We start from the raw sequence: 26,624 nt of genomic DNA, 5'->3' as shown, positions 1-26,624 counted from the left end.
GGGTATTTTTGTTGTGTTATAGAGAAAGAAAAAAAATTATTAAAGAAATGAACCTGCATGAAGTGCCTGGTCCTTAAGACATGACCTCTGACTTATTAGATCAGATCATTTGCAAATTAGATATATTAGGCTTAGAAAGCCATGTAACCCTTTTTGAATCTCTCATCTCTTTTGTCTGTAAGGTAACAAACTAAGATTATGCTACAAGAGTTCTACTATCTTTTTACTTGGTAGCTAAGAGATTGTTTTGCCTTATTTAATTAACTATGTATCATTTCTTGTCTTTCTCCTTTTATTTTTATGTTTTACATTTTCTTCTGAAGCAATAAAATAAACATGATGTCAAAATAAAGAGTAATTACAAAGCCATAGTAATAAATAATATTAATTCTGTAGAAAAAGAACAATGAGATTATATTCTGAAAAATACAGGAATAAAGGTTAAATGTATAAGGCAGCTGGTACTATTTCTAATCAAGCTAGATTGAATGAAAGTATTAGCTTTCTGAAAATACTCTAAAAGAAATTTAAATTGCTACCCTCAAAGTTAAAATTGGTTAATATTAAAAGTGGGCTTTGTATCATCCTATCAGTACATAAAGTTTGTTCTTCTTCAAAGCAATGACTTGTTGGAGACTAAATAATGGGTTTAGTGGTTAAGAGCACTTCCTGCTATTGCAAAAGAGCCTGGTTCATTTCCCAGAAACCATACAAGTAACATCAATTCCAAAAGATCCAGTGCCCTGTTCTGTCTACCATTTTGCCTATGGCAAAACTACTGCATCTTTCATCAATTCTATAAATATTATTATCTTCCTATTTAGACAGAAGATTTATCTTAAGTTACCTGAAGAAGTCTATTTTTATTTTGGATTAGAGGTTCACACTTAATTTGCAAACTTAACAACAGTTTTTCTAGAATAAGGATACAAATGTAAATGCCATGCTAAGAACCCTAGGTCTCTCTTTAAAAATAATAAATGGCTATATTGCCTATACAATCCAATACAACATATAATTTCATATACTGCCAATTATCTTGGCATTTTGCATAGCCAGTACCTATTAATTTCTTACTCATTGCTACTCATGCCTCAATTTTGTTCACCTATTTGGTGTCTAAAATATTTGAATGTCTATAAATTTTGTCCTCGGGAAAGTATTGTCTCTAATCTAAACCAATAAATAAAAGCTGATTTCTCTTCACAGAGAAATGTAGCCTATCTATTTAGGTAGTTTTGAATGCTAACTAAAAGGGATGTATAGAATCAAATAAATAAAATTAAGAAAACTTTATTTTACAAACATGAAAGTATAATTACAACCTTAAAAATGTATTTGTATACTTTTTTGCAAAAATGCTGCAAATTTGTACATTTATCTATGTTTTTTTAAATAAAATAAAAAAGATAAAAATAGAAGTGATGAACATCTCTCCTTATTCACATTGGAGGAACACGAAAATAATTCTTTCATGTGTAGCAATACATGTCTATACATCATGGTGTACCTGTGCAGGTCAGAGAGCAGTATAGAAGATTAGAATTTTAGTATCTAGTGAGATAAATGTGTTTTTTCACTTTGAGTTTATTATATTGTGGATTAAGTTAATAGATTTTACCCTCATTCCTAAACCACACAGAGACCCTACAAGGAAAGAGAACCTCAGACCAATCTCACTTATGAACATTGATGAAAAAAAAAAATCAACAAAATCCTTGCAAACCGAATCTAAGTACACATCAAACAATCATTTACCATGATGAAGTAGGCTTCATCCCTGGGATGCAGGGATGGTTTAACATATGGAAATCCGTCAATGTAATCCACCATATAAACTAACTCAAAGAAAAAAACCACATGGTCTTCTCAATAGATGCTGAGAAATCATTTGAAACAATTCAGCACCCCTTCATGTTAAAAGTCTTGAAAAAAAAAATTCCGAGGCCCATATCTAAACATAATAAAAACAATATACAGCAAACCAACAGCCAACATCAAACTTAATGGTGGGAAAATTAAAACAATCCCACTAAAATCAGGGACTCAACAAGGCTGCCCAATCTCCCCCTACCTATTAAACATAGTACTGGAACTCCTGGCCAGAGCAATTAAACAACAAAAGGAAATTGGAAAGAAAGAAATAAAAACATCACTATTTGCAGATGACATGATAGGGTACTCAAGAGACCCCACAAATTCCACCAGAGAACTCCTACAGCTGATAAAAAAGTTCAGCAAAGTAGGTGGATATAAAATTAACTCAAACAAAAGAGTAGCCTTCGTATATTCAAAGGACAAACATGTGGAGAAAGAAATTAGGGAAAAGATACCCTTCACAATAGTCACAAAAACCATGAAATACCTTGGTGTGACTCTAACTAAGCAAGTGAAGGATCTGTATGACAAGAAACTCAAACCTCTAAAGAAGGAAATCGAGGAAGATCTCAGAAAATGGAAAGATCTCTCATGCTCATGGATTGGAAGGATCAACATTTTAAAAATGGCCATCCTACCAAAAGCAATCTACAGATTCAATGCAATCCCCATCAAAATTCCAACCCAGTTCTTCATTGAGTTGAAAAGAGCAATGTGCAATTTCATCTGGAATAACAAAAGACCTAGAATAGCAAAATCCATCCTCAACAACAAAAAAACATCTGCGGGAATCACTATCCCTGACCTCAAGCTATATTACAAGGCAATTGTGCTAAAAACTGCATGGTACTGGTACAGAAATAGGCATGTGGATCAGTGGAATACAATAGAAGATCAAGAAATGAGCCCTCATGTATATGGTCAATTGATTTTTGACAAAGGAGCAGTAAACATTCAATGGAAAAAGGACAGCCTATTCAAAAAATGGTGTTGGTCCAAGTGGCACTCAGCATGCAGAATGAAAATAAACCCTCTCTTATCTCCTTGTACAAAGTTCAAGTGCAAGTGGATCAATGATCTCCACATTAAACCAGGTACACTGAAACTATTAGAAGAGAAATTAGGGAACACCTTAGAACTCATAAATACAGCAAAAAATTTCCTGACAGAACACCAATGGCTCGAGCTCTAAGGTCAACGATTGACAAACAGGACTTAATGAGATTGTGAAATATCTGTAAGGCTAAAGACACTGTCAAGGAAACAAAATGGTAGCCAACAGAGTGGAAAAGATATTTACTAACCCCAGATCAGATAGAGGCCTAATATCTAAGGTATACAAAGAACTCAAAAACTGAGACACCAGAGAAACAAAAAAACCCTATTAAAAATGGGGTATAGACTTAAACAAAAAGTTCTCAATCAAGGAATATCGAATGGCTGAGAAACATCTAAGGAAGTGTTCAACATCCTTAGCCATCAGGGAAATGCAAATAAAAACAACCCTGAGATTCCACCTCACACCAGTCAGATTGGCCAAGATCCAAAACTCAGATGACAACAGATGGTGGTGAGGATGTGGAGAAAGAGGAACACTTCTCCACTGTTGGTGGGGTTGTAAATTGATACAACCACTCTAGAAATCAGTCTGGTGGTTCCTCAGAAAAATGGACATAGTACTACCTGAAGACCTAGTTATTCCACTTCTGGGCATTTACCCCAGAGATGCTCTAACATACAATAAGAAAACATGCACCACAATGTTCATTGCAACTCTACTTATAATAGCCAGAAGCTGGAAAGAACCCAGATGTCCTTCAGTAGATGAATGGATACAAAAATTGTGGTACATTTACACAATGGAGTACTACTCAGCTACCAGAAACAATGACTTAACCAAATTCTTAAGAAAATGGATGCATCTAGAGGATATCATCCTGAGTGAGATAACCTAGTCACAAAAGAACAGACATAATATGCAGTCACTGATAATGGGATACTAACCCCAGAAAGCTCTGAACACCCTAAAAACAACTCACAGAATGTGTCAAGTTCAAGAAAAATAATATTCTAATTAAAATAAAACTGTATCACATTCACCTGTTCTTCCTACCACCCCCCCAGTTTCTCTCTCATCCCCTCAAACTAGTACCCTCTTTTCCTATATTATTGTTACATATAAATATATGTGTATGTATATGTACTCACAAATACTTAATTACAACATTAAAAATGTATTTGTATACTTCTATGCAAAATTGTACATTTATCTTTGTTTCTTAAAATAAAGCTTTTCAATAAAAAAAAAGTTAATGGATTTCCATAAACACTGAAATATCCCTGCACCCCAGGAATGAAGCCTACTTGATCTTGGTGAATGATTGTTTTGATGTGTTCTTGGATTCAGTTTGCAAGAAGTTTATTGAGTATATTTGCATTGAGATTTATGAGGAAATTTGACCTGAAGTTCTTTTTCTTTGTTGGGTCTTTGTGTGGTTAAGGTATAAGCTTAATTATGGCTTCTTAGAATGAATTTGTTAGTGTTCCTTCTGTTTCCATTTTGTGAAATAGTTTGAAGAGTATTGGTATTAGGTCTCCTTTGAAGGTCTGAAAGAATTATGCACTAAATCCATCTGGTCCTGGGGTTTATTTATTTATTTATTTATTTATTTATTTATTTATTTATTTATTTATTTATTTTACTTATTTATTGTTGGGAGATTTTAATGATTACTTCTATTTCTTCAGGTTTTATGGGAGAGTTTACATGGTTCATCTAATCCTGATTTATCTTTGGTACCCAGTACTTATCTAGAAAATTGTCCATTTCATCCAGATTTTCTTGTTTTGTGGAGTATAGGCTTTTGCAGTAGGATCTGATGATTTTTGAATTTCCTCTGTTTCTATTGTTATGCATCCCTTGAATTTCTGATTTTGATAATTTGTATACTGTCTCTGTGCCACTTAGTTAATTTAGCTAAGGTTTGGTCTATCTTGTTGATTTGCTCAAATAACGACTTTTGGTTTCTTGATTCTTTGTATTATTTGCTTTGTTAATAATTGATTGCTTTCAGTCCTAAGTTTGATTATTTCCTGCCATCTACTTCTCTTTTGTATGCTTGATTCTTTCTGTTCTAGGACTTTCAGATGTGCTATTAAGTTGCTAGTGTGAGATCTCTCCAGTTTCTTTAAGAAGGCACTTAGTAATAGCAACTTTCTTTTTAGCACTGCTTTCATTATGTCCGGTAAGTATGATTATGCTGTGTCATCACTTTCACTGAATTCTAGAAAGTCTTCAACTTTTTCTTTATTTCCTTCCTGACAAAGTTATCATTGAAAGTTTTTTAGTTTCCAGATGTATGCTAGTGTTCAGTTGTTTGTTTGTTTTTTGTTGTTGTTATCATTGAAGTCTGGCCTTATTCTATGGTGACCTAATAGAATGCACAAGATTATTTTAATTTTCTTTATCTGCAAAAGCTTGTTTTGTGACCATTTATATGGCCAGTTTTAGAGAAGATACCATGTAATGCTGAGAAGAAGGTACATTCTTTTCTTGTAGGATTACATATTCTGTATATATCTGTTAAATCCATTGGGTTCATAACTTCTTATTTTCCATTCAAAGAGTTTATAAAATAGTTGGACATATGTGAAGGTGTATGAGGTTCATAACTTCTAATATCTTCACTGTGTCTCTGTTTAGTTTCAGTTTCAAGTACCTGTCCATTCTTCAGAGTAGGGTGTTGAAGTCTCCCACTATTATTGTATGAGATTCAGTGTGTCATTTAAGTTTTAGTAAAGTTTTTTTTATAAATGTGAGTGCCCTAGAAATTGGGGCATAGATATTCAGAATTGAGATTTCATCTTGATGGGTTTTTCCTTTGGTGTATATAAAAGTGTCTTTATCCATTATATTTGATAACTTTTGATTGAAGTCTATCTTATTGGATATTAGAATGTAACTGCTGCTTGTTTCTTAGAACCATTTGTTTAGAAACCTTTTTTTTTTCCAGCCCTTTACTGTGAAGTTATGTCTGTCTTTGTTGTTTAGGTGTGTTTTTTGAATGCAGCAAAATGCTGGATCTTGCTTGGGTTTGTTTGCTTATATGAGTGATTTCTTTTTTAAGAGAGGGAATTAAGTGGATTGATGTTGAGAGATATTGAAGACAAATGATTGGTTGTTCCTATTATGTTTTTTTAGAAGTAGATTTATATGCATGTGAGTTTCTCCTCTAGGTTTTGTTATAAGATGATTAATTTCTTTTTTTTTCCTTTTTTTGTGTATTCTCTACCTGTCTTAGAGTTTAGTTATTCCACTTCTTGGCATATATCCAGAGACACTCCAACATACAATATAGACACTGCACCACAATGTTCATAGCAGCCTTATTTATAATAGCCAGAGCTGGAAAGAATCCAGATGTCCTTCAGTAGTTGAATGGATACAAAAATTGTGGTTTATCTACACAATGGAGTACTACTCAGCTATTAGAAACAATGATTTTATGAAATTCCTAAAAAATTGGATGCATCTAGAGAATATCATCCTAAGTGAGGTAACCCAGTCACAAAATAACAGACATAACATGCAATCACTGATAATAGGATACTAATCCCAGAAAGCTCTGAACACTCCAGAAACAACTCACAGACTATATGAAGCTCAAGAAAAACAAAGGCCAAAAAAAAAAAAAAAAAAAAAGAAAGCCTCAGTGCTTCTTAGGAAAAAAATTAAATGTCTAGCACTCTCTCAGTGTGTGGTACACTTGGACCTCAACTCATTAATAATCCAAGAGCTAAGATAATAGCCTTATGGCAATTTTTGTTATTCACAGAACATTATGCTTAATTTATAACCCACACAAAATCTGTTTTCATGTTATATTCTATCCTACATGTACTTCATGCTTATGGTAACTAGTGGGATTTCAATGCACGTTATCAAACCTCTAAAAAATTTAATTACTGACAAAAATATTCATATAAGTTTATGCCAAAATGCATTTAGAATCTGTATATGTATCCTTCTTTTTTAATAAAGTGGTAAGAAAAAAATGGGTTGCAATTATTTTTTCTAATAGCTGAGTAGTACTTCCTTTATGAAATACCTAAGAAAATGGATGCATCTAGAGAATATCATCTGGACTGAGGTAACCCAGTCACAGAAAAACAGAGATAATATGCTGTCACTGATCATTGGAAAGCCCTGAACACCCCAGGAACAACTCACAGGCCTTATGAAGCTCAAGAAAAATAATAGCCAAAAGATGAAAGCCTCAGTCCTTCTTAGGAAAAAAAAAAATTAAAGTATAGCACCCTCTCAGAGTGTGGTACACCTGAACCTTAAAACATTAATAATCCTAGAGCTAAGAAAATAGCCTTGTGGCAATTTTTGTTATTCAAAGATCTTGATGCTTAATCTATACTCACCAAGAAAACTCTGACTGTTTACATGTTATGTTCTATCCTACATGTACTTTATGCTTATGGTAACTAGTGGGATTTCAATGCATGCTATCAAACCTCTAAAAGAATTAAGTACTGACAAAAATATATTCATATAGTGTTATGCTAAAATTCCTTTAAAAAGGGTTTTCCTTCTATAATTATTTGTAGTGCTGGTACTTGTTTTGTAGTTTTCTTTCTATAATCATTTGTAGTGCTGGATTAGTAGATACAAATTGTTTAAATTTGGTTTTATCATGGAATGTCTTGTTTTATCCATATATGGCAATTGAGAGTTTTGTTGGATTTTTTTTTGAGGAGTAGACATTTGTGTTTCTCTATGGTCTGCATGACATCTCTCTAGGATTTGGCTTTTAGAGTCGCTGTTGTTGAGAAGACCTGTAATACTAATAGGTCTGCATTTATATGTTATGTGGCTTTTGTATGTTACAGCTTTTAACATTTTTCTTTGTTTTGTGCACTTATCTTTTAAATGTTATGTGAGGATTTTCTCTCTGGACCACTGGTGTTCTATATGCTTCTGGTACATTTATTGCCATTTCTTTAGGTGGGGAATTTTATTCTATGATTCTACTGAAGATGTTTTCTGGCCATTTGAGTTGGTAATATTACTCTTTTCTATTATTATTATCTTCAAGTTTGGACTTTTCATTCTGTCCTAAATTTTCTGGATATTTTGGGATTAGGAGGGTTTTTTTTATGCTTTGTATTTTCTTTCACTGTTGTGATAATATTATTTATGGTATCTTCTCCTTCTTAGATTCTCTTTTAACTGTTGAATTCTGTTGGTGAAGCTTGCAACTCTAGCTCTTGACCTCTTTCCTAGGTTTTCCAAATCTAGGGTTGCCTCTATTTGTCATCTGTTTATTGTTCCTACATCTATTTTTACATCTAGAAACACATGGTTTAATTCCTTCAACTGTTTGAATGTGTTCTGTATTTCTTTGAGGGATTTCTTTCTTTATTTAAGGGCTTTAAACTGTTTATCCGTGTTTTCTGGTGTTTCTTTAAGTGAGCTATTTATATCCTGCTTAAATGACTTTATTATCCTCATGAGATAGGATTTTAGGTAAGCATCATGCTTTTAGGTGAATAGGGTTATTCATGACTTGATGTGGTGGGAGAGCTGGATTCTGATGGTATAAAAGTATATTGACCTCTGCTGTTTATGATCTTGTGCTTGCCTCTATCTGGTATTCTCTGGTGTTAGCTGGCCTGGGTGACATTGTGTGGAGCCTGCCTCCTGTGTCCCTGGGTTTCATCAGATCTTCTGGCAGTCCTGAAGACTGTGTGGTGTTGCAAGAGAGTGGGAGACTGGCTGATTTGCCCCCAAGCAGGAGCAGACCTGAAGGGAGATGGCCTTTTTATGGAGAAGAGTTCAATACCCAACTAGGTAGCCCAGCTGCTGCAGTTGCTTGGGCACCTATTCTACTTATTGCCCTAGCTTCAGTAGCTCTCCTTTGATTCTTACAGAAGGTGAGGTACTGAGAGAGGGAGGGGTCAGACTTATAGGTCCCCTAGCAGGTGCAGACCACAAGGGACATGAGTAGATTTTTTTTTAAAAGAAAAGTATAATTTTATATATCTGTGCTTTAAGTATATCACTGCACATTTTTAGTGTTATAGAAATATTTATGCAACTTACTAAAATGACTATGTATTTGGGAGTTCTAATGATTTAATAATAGAAATGTAGCTTGAAATTACTTCTTACCATTTCAGATTTAATTTTAGAAATTAAAGTGCATTCTGTCATTGGATAAAGATCGTGTATGTAGTACAGTATCAAGTCCTCCAAATCATATCTCATTCATTTATGTTTTTTTAGGAGTGATAAGGAAATGTGTGTAACAAGCAAAAGGAGAATAGGTAAGGCATTATATTTTCACTAGATTAGACATCCTTAGAAATAAATTCTAGAGTACTAACTGAATAAAACTGACATGATTTCACAATATGACCTTTTATCTAACTCATCATTTGTTCAAGTCTCAAATCTTACATGCTCCAATGGTCACTTTGCATGCATTATTGGATGATTACTCTGCTAGATGCTAATTTGGTTATTGAACAAAATAATGGTTACTGAAATATTGTTCCAATGAAATTTATAATCATTATTTCTTTTCTGCCATAATCTCTACCAATATTCTTGTCTATACAATGATATGCTCTGCATGAACAGTCTTACTTTTCTTATACATTCAGAACATGGGTATAGTAGTTCTTTGTTGCAAAAATTTGGGAATCACAGTAAATATACATATGGTATAATGTGGATATTTTAAAAAACTCAAGTTTAAAAACAATCCATATTTTAATTTTTAAATCTATGTAATGAATTTATGTATAATATTTTTGCCATGATGTGGGTGGTAAGAACTGAACTCAGATCCTCTGAAGGTAGAGCAGGTTCTTTTTTATTGGATATTCTCTGTATTTACATTTTAGGTAAGATTACCATTTTTAATATGTTGCTACTTCCAGTCACTGTGCAAAATTTTTCAACCTTCTGAAATCTTTTTTAATTTCCTTCTTCAGAGACTTAAAGTTCTTGTCACAGGAATACTTAATTTGCTTGGTTAGTGTCACCCCAAAGTATTTTTCAGTCTTTGTGACTATAGTGAAGGGTGTTTGTTGATTCCCTAATTTCTTTCTCAGCCTTTTTATCCCTTGAGTAGAAAAAGGCTACTGATTTGTTCAAGTTAATTTTTCATCCAGATACTTTGCTGAAGTTTTATATCAGTTGTAGTTCTGGTGAATTTTTTGGGATCAGTTATGTATACTATCATATCATCTGCAATTAGTGATATGTTGACTTCTTCCTTTCCAATTTATATCCCTTTGACCTCTTTTTACTGTCTGATATCTCTCTCTGGTTAGTACTTCCAGTACTACATTGAATAGGTAGGGAGAGAGACATAAGTTTTGTCTACTCTCTGATTTTAGTGGAACTGCTTCAATTTTCTCAACATTTAGTTTGATGCTGGCTGATAGTTTAATGTATATTGCTTTTACTATATTTGGGTATGGACATTGAATTCCTGATTTTTTCAAAAAAATTAACATAAATGGGTATGAAATTTTGTCAAATGCTTTCTCATTATCAACCATCCAAACCCTCCAAAACTCTCTGTACTAAAACACCAACCACAGCATACATAATGTTAATTGAACAAAAATGTTGAAAAGAGATAGACTATACCTTATCTAAATTTACCCATTCAAATTGACTCATTTTAACAGCTGTTTCATAAATATCTTTGTTGTAGACTTCATGTGCTATTTGTTAATCTGAAACTTTGGCTTGAGTTTCTGTGATGTCCTACAATCTTACTCAAATTAATTTTACCCATAGAACTGTATTATATTGACACTACTGTATTATTAAATACAGCTAAAATAGAACTTCATTTACATGGTTATCTTACTGGTAATCCCTTAAGCATGAAGTATTTAAAATATTGGGACTCAAAAAATTATTTACCATAGAAATTAAAAGCAACAGGGAAGGGGATTGTACTAGTGCTAAAACAAAAATTCCCTCTCTAAAATCTAGCAGCAGGGCCCCATTATTAAAGACAATATCCACACAGCTCATTGAACATAGAAATCAAACAGAGGTAGAGCTTCTGCTCCCATGGAGCAATGAGTCCTGGTTTTTATCCTCTATTGCATACAGAAATATTCTGAAGGCTACACAAAAGAGAACTTAGATACCAACCCTACCGAAAAATCCTCTATTTACAATCTGTCCATCCTGCAAAAAATGCTGGGTAAATAGTGTTTTAAAGTGTGTGGGCAATTTTGTTGATGCCAAGAAGTACTTAATGGCAGGAATCAGACATGGATGTCTCCTCAGAGGCTCTCCCATTGTCATACAGATACAGATGAGGATGCTTGTAGCTAAACATCAGACTGAATACGGGCACCCCAATTAAAGAGCTAGAGAAAGAACTGAAATTGCTGAAAGATTTGCCCCCTCATGGGAAGAACAACATCATCAGCCAAGGCACTGATATGGAGAGGGTGATTGGGAAAGGGAGCACCTTCATGGAAGCAAGTTGGGGGGAGGAGGGAAGGGAGTGGGGGAAAGGGTAAAACATTTGAAATGTAAATACAGAGAATACACAATAAAATTGAAAAAAATAAAATAAAAAGAGCAAAGCAAAATAAAAAAAAAAAATGTGTGGGTGTAACCAACCAATGTTTTGATTAACTTGATGGACTCAGGGAATCCATGCCCTACATTACCTGGACAGCCTACCTCATTCAGAGACCTAAAGTTGATCCAACATAATTGGCAAAGAAATAAAAATAAAAATAAAATGATTTTTAAAATATTGTCTATACTCCTAGATTGGTGTTCTTTCCAGTCATCATCAGAGAGGTTTCCTTGAGTAGCAGATGTGGAGCAACAAGTCCAGAGACACACAGCAGGGAATTATATAGAGAAAGTGTCTAAATTAGAAGCCTCCATCTAGTGCCTCCCAGAGGGGATAGAACCCCCCCAAAAAATATAAAAAAATAAAATAAAACAAGCAATCTAGGGGTCTGAAGAGTTAAGCATAAGGCCTGCATGGGTTTTTACCTGGTACTCTGCATACATGTTATGGTTGTTACCTTAGTGTTTTGTGAGACCCCCTAACAGTGGAATCAGGTACCTCTGATTCTTTTGCCTGATCTTGGTACTCATTTCTTCATATTGGATTGCCTTGTCCCAGTTAGACATTTCTATTCTATTGTGTTTTGTCCTCTTTGACTGTTGTCTCTTGGAAACCTGTTCTCTAAAGGAGAAATGGAAGGGGAAATCTGGGGTATAGGAGAGGTCAGGACAAGCTGAAAGGAGTGGAGGGAGAGAAAACTCTTGTTAGGATGCATTGTTTCAGAAAGAAATCTATTTTCAACAAAAAGTAATAAAAAATCTCATTTTTAAATCACTTCATCCTTCAGGCCATTTAACCAATCTCAAATGTTTAATATTCATTTAAAGTCATATGTCTTAACTATTTTTCTATTCAGAGTTTCCTCAGTCTCTAGTTCAGAAGATGAATGACTTCAGTAAAAATTAACTGCTAGTATTCAAGTAATTTGTACTTTTTGATTTGAATATAATTCAACATGCTATACGTCTGAGTTTTGAAGAAAATTCTAAAAATATATTAGTTTGAAATATGTCTATTTTAATTTATACTTGCCTAAAACCGTTTGGGAGAAATTTGAAGAGATTTTTTCCATCGTGGTTTTTATTCTTTCAAAGTATAAAATCATTCCAAATACAGTTAAATCATATATCCCATTATCTGTTTTTTAGGTACTTAATTTTTCACTTTTATTTTAATGGTCATTCTAATCAGATATATGTATAAAAATGTATCCCTAGCAATGGCAATTGTAGCTATATCTTACCTGGATAAACTGACATGCTCCTTTTACACCTATTCAGAGTTTTTTTGTTTTTTCTTTTTTTTTTTTTTTTTTTTTGTTTATTTGTTTCTTTGTTTGATTCTGTTCTATGGTGGTGTTTTTCTATTTTCTAAGTGTTTTTTCGTGCCTTTATTTACTCTGAGACATTTTCTTGCTGGGTTGTGATGATAGGCCTTCATAAAATTCATGGTTGAACAATCCATCCTTCTCTCTTAGACTTTAGTAGATCTGTGACTAGAAGTCCCTGCCATTGTATACTGAACTCAGAGATTAATGTCAAAGCAATGTCTGATGATAATATCTGAAGGTGAAAGATTTTTCTTACCACTGAGCAACTGTAATGGAGAAATTGTTTGAGCATAGTTTAGTAGTAGAATGCTTCTTAGCTTTTTTGAGTTTCTGAGATACTTTTCCATCACTCCAGACAATGAGATGAGAATGATTTGTGCTATACATTTCCTTTAGAGAAGTAGACCTAAAAGTTCTTCCTGACCTTCTGAAAGCTGAAAGCCATGGAAATTTTCAATATCAAACATAACTCTGTCTGAATGTTTAAATATAAAGTTAACTGTGAAGCAGAAATCATCTTAGTCATCGCTAATTTTCAACTTATCAGAAAGACATGCAAAATCTACATCTTGATTTTGCTTAATACAATCACCCACTTTTTGCATACTGACAGGTCTTCTATAGAAATTCCCATTACTTCTAGCACAGATGCTTTACTTGAACTTTCTTGAATGTCTCCAAGAAAGTATTTGCAGATTCTCTGCAGTGAATAGCTTCCATTCTCAGTTCTTCCCCACTAACAATTCTAATAAGCACCGGGAAGCACTTATGTAAATAGCTCTTCAACATATTCCATTTGAAGCAGAATTTGTGTGATTCCAAATCCATTTCCCTGCCCACCTCCTAACATATGTCTTTAAATTCACTTATCTGAGAAAAGCATGAGTAAGCATGCTGTTTGACAGATAAATTTGTATAAGAGGATTAGTAAATCTTCACAATTTGTCTCAGAGCAGTTAAAAGTGACAGGGAAAATTGGCCTCAAATTTTCAAATAGAGCCATTTCTTTGATGTTTTTCAACTTAACAATAGTTGAACAATATATCCGTAACTTGGATCATTTATTTCCAACTCCTTGTCATATTAATGAGTTTCTCAATATCTAGCTCAGAATATAGAAAATTCTGTGTGTTCTATATGATACATTCAAATAAAGCCTTATTTGTAATGTGCAATTTATTCCTGAACTAAATAAGAACTTTCATTAAATTCAAAGACAGAATTCACTCTGTTTTTATGTGATATCCCTGATAATTTCCAAAAGTAAAACACCCCTCTCCCAATTTTGATTTTATATACCTGATAAGAAAGAACTAGAAAATTGGTGATATAAGCTGCCCATTCTAGGAAAATTCATGACAAAAGTGAAATGAGATGTAACAGGTGAAACTGCATAAAAATATAAATAAATAAATAAATAAATAAATAAGTTCCTATGTTTTAAAACCGTTTTGGAATTGGGATTCTTAATCGTGGAATTAGAGCATCCTAATGTAAATCATAAGTAATTAGAATAATTTTCTCACTCATGTCACAAGTGTATAGTATATACATAAATCTAGGCAGATACTTTTAAACATGCTTATTTATTGTGGTACATGGATTTCCAAATGATGGACGCTATCAAATACCATCTTATTCTAGAGTCACATTACTAGAACTTAATAACAAATTTAATACATACTAGTAAAAGATAATATTAGAGAAATTTGCAGAATGGTGAATTTTATTTTTATTCTGAAAAAGGTTTAAAGAACATTTCATTCGTATATTCACTAACAAAATAGCATTGTGTATTCATTATAATTTAATGCATCAAATTCAAGTCAACAAGAATATACTAAATTTTAATTTTGTACAAATAAGTGTAAGTACTGAGGGTAATTGGAGAAAAATTCACACACACACACACACACACACACACACGCACACACACACACACACACACAGAGAGAGAGAGAGAGAGAGAGAGAGAGGGAGACGGTAGATAAATACATATTTAGATAGATATTGGTTTGCCCTCCAGGGAATCATAGTATATTTCATATAAAAAACAATTATCTTATTTTGATAAAAAGAAAATTAAACAAATGCAATATGGGATTTATTTTCAATTTACAGTCAGCATTTATGTACATCTTATTCATCTATACCAAACTAAAATCTACTTGCTATATGTGTATTTAGACTTCAAACAGTGTCTTTTATAGTGATACAATTAAGAAAGCTTCATTGAGTTGGGGACTGCAGTCATATATTTTTATCCTTGAATGAAGCTCATAGAAATATGCTTTCTATATAGTAATACTACAATTTCTTTGTTTAAATTTTTATTTTATTTGAAATGTGCCAAAAAATTAAATATATTGTCTTTAAATTCTGAAGAAGAGAGTAATCATTAGGAAATATGTTAACTACTACCACATCACCATCCAACTTTTATCTGGTTACTCATTCCTGGTATCTAGACTTCTGTTTTTCAGCTGCATCTCTCTGATTCCAAAATTCTCTGGTCCTTCTTTTAATTATAAGTTATCTCAAATATATGTTGAGCTTCAAACATCCAGTAATGTGGGAGTTTATGCAAAGACCATATCTGCTGATAATAATAGAGGAAGGATAAGAGGCTGAGATTATAGAAACAGAAAATATTTTCAACAAAATCATAGAAGAAAAATTTCCTACCCTACTGAACGAGGTACCTTTCAAGGTACAAGAAATATAATAAAAAAATAAATAGACTTCACCAGAAGAGAAACTCCACATAATACATAACAGTTAAACACCAAGCATATACAACAATGATAAAAAACATTAAAGGCTTCAAAAGAAAATAGCAAATAAAGTAATGAAAAATTCATTTGTCTTAGTTAGGGTTTCATTGATGTGAAGAGGCACCATGAGCATGGCAACTATTACAAAGAAAGACGTTTAATTGGGACTGGTTTACAGTGTCAGTGGTTTAGTCCATTATCATCACGGTGGGAAGCATGGCAGCATGCAAGCAGACATGGGACTGAAGGAACTAAGAGTTCTACATCTTGATCCAAAGACAACCAAAAAAAAAAAAAAACCTGTCTTGCACAGGCATCTAGACAGAGGGTCTCTTTCACACTGGACAAAACTTGAGCATGGGACCTCAAAGACCACTCCCACACTAATTTACTTCTTCAAACCAGACCACACTTACTACAACAAGGTCAAGCCTCCTGATAGAAGCATTTCACATGGGCTAAGAATATTCAAATCAACACATCATGAGAATACCTGACTTCCCTTTAAAGACTTTAAAAACTTTTAAATCTTGAAGGTATTGAATCAATGCCTTATATACTCTATGAAACCACAATTAAGAGTCTATACTACTATATCCAGCAAAATTGGTAATCACAGTTGAAGGCACTAGAAGGAAGTGCCTTAACAGGAAAATGTTCATGACATCCCAGAAAATACAAAGAACCAAAAAGCTCAGATAATAAAATCAAGAGGGGCAAAACCTTCAGACCATAACACAAACTGCCTATGGATCAAAATACTGTTATGGTGAAAATAGCCATCCTACCAAAAGCAATCTACAGAATCCATGAAATTCCCATCAGATTCCCAACACAAATTCTTCATAGAAATTGAAAAGACAATATTTAGTTTCATTTACACACACACACACACACAGATATATATATATATATCACACACACACACACACACACACACACACACATATATATATATATATATATATATATGTATCTGTGTGTGTGATATATATATATATATGAATAAAAGAACTGCTGGAGGTATCTACATTCAGTCTCAACTGTATTACAGATCGGTAGCTATAATACATGTTATTAACATATAAAAATATGTGCAACAATATACTCCAATTTAAGAACCAGATGTAACTCCATACACTTCCAGGCATTTGATTTTTGACAAAAAAACTAATAATACATACTAGGGATAAGAGAGTATCTTCTACAAACGGTGCTGGTCAGACTGAATAGCCGCATGTACAGAATGAAAATAGATTCATATCTATCATCACACATAAAACTCAACTCCAAATGGATCAACAATTTCAAATAAAACAAGATATCTTGAATTTTATAGAAGAAAATGTGAATAATAGTTTAGAACTCATTAGCATGATAACAATTTCCTGAAAAGGATGCCAATATCACAGCAGTAATGTAATACTAAATAGATAGGTTCTCAAGAAACTTTGAAACCTTTGCACATTAAAGGACTTTATCATTGAATGTCCCAGCCTAGAGAATATAGAAAGATATTTACAAATTCCATATTCAATTCAAGGTTAATATCCAAAATATATAAAGAACTCAACAAATTGGACAATAAAAACAAATAGCCCAATAATATTATTGAGGACAGAAGTTAATAGAGAGGTTTCAAAACTAAAACCACAAATGTCTAAAAAAAAAAAAAAAAAAAAAAAAAAAAAAAAAAAAAAAAAAAAAAAAAAGAAAAAGAAAGAAAAAGAAAAAGAACCCAAAGAAAATCAAGAATTATCAGAAAAATTCAAATTAAAACTATTTTGCTATTTTATTTATAGCGCTCAGAATGACCAAGCTCAATTAAAACAAAACAAAACAAAAAAACAAACAAACAAAAAAAGATAGCTCATTTTGGACAGGGGCAGGAGACAGGGGCAGATTGAATGGGAGGATTAAATTGGGTGGGATACAGAAAGATGTTAGGGAGGATACTAGAGAGTGTAAAGGTGAGAAAGACAAGCTTTAGGGTCATATAAAATGGATTATAGCTAATTGAGTTATTGGTCACCAGGGCTCCATGGAAATCCCCAAACTACCCAGGCTACTGTCAAATTTATTACTTGCTCTTCAAAAGTGATGATTAGCTCTGATGTTGAAAACAACAGTAACATAACATAGTAAACATGATGAAGTCAAGCTTGTGCCATTTTAGAGGCTTTACCCACTTTCTGACTAGTATTTGTGGTAGAGTAGAATAATCTGCATACCATCTCAAGAAGAGAAAGATAAACACCAACCCAGATACAAATCCTGGCATCAACAATGGCATCTTTCTGTTTGCAAGATACATTTGTGCAATAGTGCCACAAACCTGTATTAGAAACCAATAAAAATTTTACCCAATTTAAGGCCTACTCCAGGAGATGGAACTTACACCCATACTTCTCAGGTAATCAAAACCTGAGACTGGATAGGCTATTGATATAAGGGGAAACAAAGTACTGTTTTTCACCTAAGGGCATATAGCACTTAAATGATTCCTATTGACATTCTGATATAGGCCAGTGCCATACCTAACAATCAGAAGACATCTTTTTTTCCTATAGTACTTGGGGAACAAATACAGAGACTCACAGCGGGACAGTTTGCAGCAAATTAGAGACCTTGGAATACCCTATCCACAATGGGATAACTCCATCAGTGTCCTCCCCTCATAGCTCAAACTACGGAAGAGGAAAAAGGAATAGTGCATGAGTAAGAGAAAATAGAAGACATCAGACAATATCTTCTAGAGAGAATAGGGCAAATGCTCATAGGAACTCATAGAGACTATGGCAGCACATAAGGCATAAGGCTTACACAGGTCTAAGCTAAATGGGGTCCCGGTGCTTTAAGGGGAAGTGAAAACAAGCCCTCACTTTGAAGTTATCTTTAATTGAAAAAAAAAAAAAAAACCTTGAGAATCACTTCTTTGCATAGAACATCTTTGTAAACTCCTTAACAAGTAAAACATTATGTAAGTTTGGTATTTACCAGTTTTAAATTCTTTTCTACAGTATTAAAATGCCCTGTAATTTAAGGAAGGAACACTGTGCCTATCCTTGCCCTTGTTATGCATTGAGGCAATTCAATTGACTTTCCACAAGCACACACTGATCATTAGGCTAGCAGTCGAGCAAGAACAAAGTGAACTGAATTTATCAAGTAGCTGGGCATTTGAGAAATTCAAGACATTTAATATAAATGTATCATAGAAATTGCATCAGCAAATGTTTCCCAGTGTCTAATTGATGAATATGACATCTATGTAGATTTAAGAGATCCTGAGAGCTTGATAGTCCTGACATATTTGTCTCAAGGTACATATCTAGAAATAGACTTTTTTCCCCTTTATGCTTCCATCAATTTATCTCCCCGAAACTACTCCAGAAATCGTACTGGAGAAATGCTTATTTGTTTGTCTGTCTTTTTGTTTGTATAACTTAATTAGTTAATGTAGTAGTGAACACAATTTTCATTATACACTTACTTTGTCATCCAAATAAAGACACAATAAAAAAGATTAGAGAATTATTGAAAACAATGGTTGGAAAAGAGAAATAAACTATGATATTTTTGGTAAACTAGAAAGCTTATTTTGTCCTTAGGATATGCAAGTTTGTGTAGTATCTGTGGTACAATTCAACCTAAATTCACTTGACATATTAAGCATATACTAATGGTCTTTAATTGTAGATCTTCTATTCAATCTAATGATAGTAATAAACATAAGGATATCCTAAACACAATCTAAAAATAAAAAAAAATAAAAAGAAAGAAAGTTACTTCTCCAGTGGTAGTTCATGCCCATGATCTCAGTACTCCCTAGGCTGATATAAGAAGAACATTATGAGCCAACTGCAGATTGGGATTCCTAGAGAATTCCATGGTAATCTGTGCTAAATAAGGAAGTGCCCCGGCTTTGCAGACGCCGCTGTCGCTTTTCGCCTCTTGCTGCAGCCATGGTCAACCCCACTGTGTTCTTCGACATCATGGCGGATGGCGAGCCCTTGGGCCGCATCTCCTTTGAGCTGTTTGCAGGCAAAGTTCCAAAGACAACAGAAAACTTTCGTGCTCTGGGTACTGGAGAGAAAGGATTCGGCTATAAGGGTTCCTTCTTTCACAGAATTATTCCAGGATTTATGTGCCATGGTGGTGACTTTACACGCCATAATGGCACTGGCAGCAGGTCCATCTATGGAGAGAAATTTGAGGATGAGAACTTCATCCTGAAGCACACAGGTCCTGGCATCTTGTCCATGGAAAATGCTGGACCAAACACAAATGGTTCCCAGATTTTATCTGCACTGCCAAGACTGAGTGGCTTGATGGCTGCATGTGGTCTTGGGAAGGTGAAAGAAGGCATGAACATTGTGGAAGCCATGGCGCGTTTTGGGTCCAGGAATGGCAAGACCAGCAAGAAGATCACCATTTCCGACTGTGGACAACTCTGATTTCTTTTGACTTGTGGGCATTTTACCCATCAAACCATTCCTTCTGTAGCTCAGGAGAGCACTCCCATCACATCTGCTCACAATTATCCTATAATCTCTGCTCTTACTGAAGTTCTTTGGGTTCCGTATTTTCCTCATTCCCCTTAAAGTCTAGCGGGATTGCAACGTTAAGTTTATGATTATGAATAAAAACTAAATAAGAACTGTTAAAAAAAGGAAGTGCCCCAAAAAGCCAAAATCACAACCATGATAATTAAATAGTAAATATATAAGTAAAGAAATACTCAGTTACCACTCTAGGGAGACATTCAAAAATCTAATTTTCTTGATAGAAACTTATCATTTTATTTTTGAAATTTTAATATATTACATTTTTTCTTTCCCTACTCCAAGCTCTTCTTCATTAAAAAGAAAAAGTTTGTCCTGATTGATATGAGCTTCTTCATCTTGTTTCTCTCAAGAAGTTTGTGAAGAAGAGAATAAAAATAAGTTTATCATTTTAAAACATTATCATTTTTTGAACAAGGTTTGGACTAAAACACTATTTTATATGATGCAGAGTGATTTTCCCTGTTTGTTTTTATTCTTATTGATATGAATTATATTTTTGTATCTTTCTGTTCTAAGTCTCTATCTCCACATTTCTGAATTGAATTTCATTATTTGTACAAACTATGTATCAAATCAGGAGCTTAATACATTTACATTTAAGTAGTTACCCATGGGAAATTTATTCTATTTTTTTAATGTTTACTTCTAGTTATACTTTTTAATAATTATTATCTATTGGTTAAAAGAAAAGAGGATAGAAAGAGAAAAAATGAATAGAAAAAAATGAAAAGAAAAGACAAAAGACCAAACAAGAGAATATTAAGTACAGAGGGGCCTTGAGAGGAATCTTTCTCTATCCTGGAGTGTTTAGTTGCTAAATTCTGTGCACACCATTTGTTATTATCATGGCTCCTATGAGGGAATGAGTGCAGTATCTCTTCTCCAGGATGTACTGCTTCATAATGTTGAGTGGCTGATGATGGGAGCAACCAAGGGAAGAGGAAATTCCTGTTAGAAATAGAGTAAACCTAGGTTTCCTCTGAGTTCATAGGAGTGTTCCCTGTATACCAGCTCTTACAGTCTTTCCAGGACCCCATTCATGAAGCATCTAGATCATTGTGAGAAGAGTTGCAGAGCTATTTATGGTTGAGCACTCCACAGACGTTTATTCTCCATGATATGTGCTCTGAGTTCCTGCATTAACCACCATGCATTGCACAAATAATCTATGTTGAAGATTGAGAAATATACTAATCTAAGGGTATAGAGACACATATTTAGAAGGTATCTTGTTATCATGTCCACTTAGAAAATTAATAGTAATATGTTCCCCAACTTAATCTGTGATTCTCCAGGCTTGTAACCAGATGTGGAGTAATTGGCATATATTCCCCCCTGTAAAGACCACCTTAATAATAAGAAATAAATATGAGAAAGCAGTTGGTTAACTCTATAATATTCATATTCCATGTGTTCAAATGGCTTATCTTGACAGACTTATTATTATTGTTATTTATAGATTTACAGCTAGGAAAATATCAATGACCTTTTCCCTCAGCAACCTGCATAGCATCTTCTGCCTTATGAAAAATAGTAGGGAGGAAACCTTCAGGCTAGTACCAACTTTACTTCTATATATTCTATGATCAAAGGATCAAGTGTGTGTATGTTCATAATAAGGTCTACCATAAAGTTCTGGAGGAAAATCTCAAACAATAATAATAACTCTATTGTTTAGAGGAATCTTTGTGACAGCCACCAGATCAGAAACTCAGTGAATTTCATGAAATACTGTATTTTCAGATATTTTTATACTAATTTTATTTCAACATGAAGTTTTTTGACAGTCTGGGTAATTGTGATTTATTTCCAAGTCTGTTTGCCTCAGGATGTCTCCTTATTTTGAAATAAGTTTGCTAGGTATCATATTCTTGATTGTCAGTCTTTATAGCAGTTATACTAAATAAGTCATAACACTCCCCTATTGCCTTTTAAAGATTTTTACAGAGAAAGCCATTCTTAGCTAGTGTAGATACTTGCATGCAACACATTTCCCTAGTATCAATAGGACTCTATGTTTTTAAATTTTGACAATTTGTTTATAAAATATCTTGTTGTGGGAATTTTGGTGATATTTTATTTCATGTTTTAGGATACTTAATATCTTCTTTATATGTTGAAAAATTTCATGTCTCTGGTTATTAAAAGATGGTGTCATAAGTGCAGGTGTTCATGACTACTCCACATTTATGCAATACTGGGGATCCAACCAAGAGCTTTGAGGAAGTTAGGCAAATATTCTACTCAAAGATCACTTTCATTCCCAGATATTGCTGCTTTTAATGAGGTTTTCATCCTTAGTCATTCTCTCATGTCTATATCAACCATTTTATTTTATCCTGTAATTCCTTTCAGGTTTCTTTTCACTTTTAAGCTGATTTTTTTTTATTATTATCATCTCACTGGACTTATATCAAATTTCCTGCCCTTAGATTTATGAATAATTTCTTCTAATAAATGCATTATCCTAGTCAAATTCTCTAGCAGGTTTTCTTATTAATTAATTTTATTCTGAACTAAAATATTTCTTTTGCCTACGTTAAAACCCCATTTTCTCTATTTGTGGAAATTCTGACTTTAGGTTTGTTCTCTTGGCAAAGATTTATTAGGAATTATTTTTACATTGGATTTGATAAATATATAGTGTTGTTTCACTAAATATGAAGATTTGCCATCTTTTGTTCAAAATATTTTTGTCTAGTTTTTTTTTAATTGTCTTTGAGCTATCTTTTTTTACATTTTTGTCAGTACTTGATTTTTTTAAACTTCATTGTAAAAAGCAAAGATAAAAAAAACAAATTTTAGCATTTTTGCATAAATGTATATGAATACATTTTGTCAGTGCTTGTTTTTTTTTTTTTTTGTTTTTTTTTTTAAGGTTTGATACTCTGCATTAAGGTCTTACTAGTTAAAATGAGCAAAACATACATATAAAACAGGATGTAACCTGGGATTAGTCGACGTTTTCTTGGTGTGTAAAGATTGAGTATAATTTTTTTTTTCTTGAACTTCACACAGTCTGTGAGTTGTTTCTGGGGCAGTCTGAGCCCTCTGGGGTCAGCATCCCACTATCAGTGACTGCATATTATGTCTGTTCTTTTGTGACTGGGTTATCTCACTCAGGATGATATTCTCTAGATGCAACCATTTTCTTAAGAATTTGGTTAAGTCATTGTTTTTGATAGTTGAGTAGTACTCCATTGTGTAAATGTACCACAATTTTTGTATCCATTCATCTACTGAAGGACATCTGGGTTCTTTCCAGTTTCTGGCTATTATAAATAGAGCTGCTATGAACACTGGGGTGCATGTGTCTTTGTTGTATATTGGAGTGTCTCTGGAGTATATGCCCAGAAGTGGAATAACTGGATCTTCAGGTAGTACTATGTCCAATTTCCTGAGGAATCACCAGACTGATTTCCAGAGTGGTTGTATCAGTTTACAACCCCACCAGCAGTGGAGAAGTGTTCCTCTTTCTCCGCAGCCTTTCCAGCATCTGCTGTCATCTGAGTTTTGGATCTTGGCCAATCTGACTGGTGTGAAGTGGAATCTCAGGGTTGTTTTGATTTGCATTTCCGTGATGGATAATGATGTCAAGCACTTCCTTAGACATTTCTCAGCCATTCGATATTCCTCAACTGAGAAATTTGTTTAGCTATGTACCCCATTTTAATAGGGTTGTTTGATTCTCTGGTGTCTAGCTTTTTGAGTTCTTTGTATACCTTGGATATTAGGTCTCTGATGTGGAGTTGGTAAAGATTTTTTTCCCATTCTATTGGTTGCCATTTTGTTTCCTTGACAATGTCCTTAGCCTTACAGAAACTTTGCAGTCTCATTAAGTCCCATCTGTTAATCTTTGACCGTAGAGCTTGAGCCATTGGTGTTCTGTTCAGAAAATTTTCTCCTTTGCCTATGTGTTCGAAGGTTTTTCCTACTTTCTCATCTAATAATTTCAGTGTGTCTGGTTTAATGTGGAGATCTTTGATCCACTTACACTTCAGCTTTTTACAAGGAGATAAGAAAGGGTTTATTTTCATGCTTCTGCATGCTGAGTGCCAGTTGGACCAACACCATTTGTTGAATAGGTTGTCCTTTTTCCATTGAATGTTTACAGCTACTTTGTCAAAAACCAGGTGACCATATACATGAGGGCTCATTTCTGGATCTTCTATTCTATTCCCTTGATCCACATGCCTATTTCTGTACCAGTACCATGCAGTTTTCAGCACAATTGCCTTGTAATATAGCTTGAGGTCAGGGATAGTGATTCTCACTGATGTTTTCTTGTTGTTGAGGATGGATTTTACTATTCTAGGTCTTTCGTTATTCCAGATGAAATTGCACATTGCTCTTTCCAACTCAGTGAAGAAATGGGTTAGAATTTTGATGGGGATTGCATTGAATCTCTAGATTGTTTTTGGTAGGATGGCCTTTTTTAAAATGTTGATCCTTCCAATCCACGAGCATGAGAGATCTTTCCATTTTCTGAGATCTTCCTCGATTTCCTTCTTCAGAGGTTTAAAGTTCTTGTCATACAGATCCTTCACTTGCTTAGTTAGAGTCACACCAACGTATTTAATGGTTTTTGCGACTATTGTGAAGGGTATCTTTTTCATAATTTCTTTCTCCACATGTTTGTCCTTTAAATATAGGAAGGCTACTGATTTGTTTGAGTTAATTTTATATATAGCCACTTTGCTGAACTTCTTTATGGAAGACTTCTGTAATCAATCTAATCAAGAGTTAATGGTTTCTCTACCTTCTCTTTTCTACTCCAAAATTCTCTAAAGAAGTTGTGATTTTTTATCCAGTTATTGTTTATTGACCTTGTGTGGGGAACTGAATATTTTACTTCAGTGATTTTAAGGATGGCATTGTGTTCTTTGCCTAATCAAGTAAACAATATGCAAGGGAGTACCATAATGAAGAAGTAACAACAAAATCCATAGATTGGAAAGAAAAAGCTAAACTTGTTCTATTGATATAATTGCTTAATAGAGGATCTCAAGGAATTGAAAACAACAAAACTATTATATATATATATATATAATATTCATTGAGTATAACACAAATACCAAGAGGAATATATTATATTTTATATAGTCTACTAATGATCTATCTCACATATAATTGTTAAGTGTTTAAATTATTCTAGGATATAGTGTAAGCTTTTGCAACCTCAGTATAGAATGCAGGGATTGAGGATTTTGAATTCAAGGAAATCAAAGCCTACATAATGAAATTCTAACTGGAAAGTACAACCTATAATAAATAAAACCACAGAAATATCTAGACCTTATATGCATAAAAATCATATAGATTATTTTTCCAAGCATCCAGAAAAACTAAAAAAGTGCTATATTCAATTTTAGTGTTCAATAGTTTTTAAATAGATGTTTATTTAAAATGTATCTATGCATGCAATACAATCTGAAATAGTTCAACTGGGATTATCCCATGAATGAGGCATTTAGGCTGTGGCTTCCCCCCAAATGAGGCTTAGGTGCTATACTGTTTTCTTCTAAAAAATAACACTCAAATTATATATTGGAAACAAGGTTGGATTTAGACTGTCACTCATATTGAAACTATTACATCACATCAATCACAGTATCCCTGAAAATTGAGGCATAGGTACCATGGTTACAAACACATCCAAGTAAGACTATGAAGAATGAAATAAATACACATATTGGAAAGTAAAGAATAAAAACCATCACCTATCAATCTTTGTATTCAATTCCAAGACATTGTGTGTTACCAACTTCATTTTCTTCAGTAAACATTGACCTTCAAAATAAGCACCAGAACCTGACCAGATTGTAATAAGTATTAGATAACTCTTAGGTAGAGAATTCAAAATGCTTGTTTGAAGCAAACTTCATGATCTCTAATACTGAACTGAAAATATTAAAATATTCTAAAAGAAATTCAGAAAATAGGTTAAGTAATATGACAGTAACTGAGTGAGGTATTTTTTAATTATCTATCCATACAGAGGCACATAAACTCAAACAGCTTTCACAAGAGAAAACTTTCATATAATTAAAGAGCTAAGTTGAGAGATCATAGAACATAATTTTAGTGTAACAACAAAAACGAGACACTGAAAATACAGAAAAGTTTCTCAAATCACATTCTTTATTTCATATTCAAGTAGTCCAAGGAGGAACAAAAAAAAAAAGAAAAAGAAAAGAAACAAAACTCCTGTTTGGGAGTAAGAGAGAGAGAGAATTAACACCAGGAGTCAGTTCTAAAATCCAGTAACAGACTTAACAGACTTGCCAAAACAATTTCCAGTGTTTGGATAAGCTCCAATACTCTCAATACCAAGCTAATCCCTGTAGACTAGAATGCTGCAACTACTTTAGAATAGATATCAAGAAGACCAACTTCATCAGCATTTCTGTATCCTGACTTCCAGTGCAGAACACAGAACTTT

The 26,624-nt window shown here is 33.5% G+C and overlaps 1 pseudogene across 1 annotated transcript; it reads left to right on the top strand.

Annotated features, from left to right (window-relative positions):
* The first annotated feature begins 19,576 nt into the window (after nt 1-19,576).
* On the top strand, nt 19,577-20,084 carry LOC308414773 (peptidyl-prolyl cis-trans isomerase A-like; annotated as a pseudogene). The gene has a single exon. The product of its transcript is annotated as a peptidyl-prolyl cis-trans isomerase A-like (transcript).
* The last annotated feature ends 6,540 nt before the right edge of the window (nt 20,085-26,624 follow it).

The sequence above is a fragment of the Micromys minutus genome (genome assembly GCF_963924665.1).
Source record: "Micromys minutus genome assembly, chromosome: X".
In the NCBI taxonomy this organism is placed as follows: domain Eukaryota; kingdom Metazoa; phylum Chordata; class Mammalia; order Rodentia; family Muridae; genus Micromys; species Micromys minutus.
Note: the sequence above shows the minus strand (reverse complement) of the source record. Positions and strands in the feature narration are given on the sequence as shown.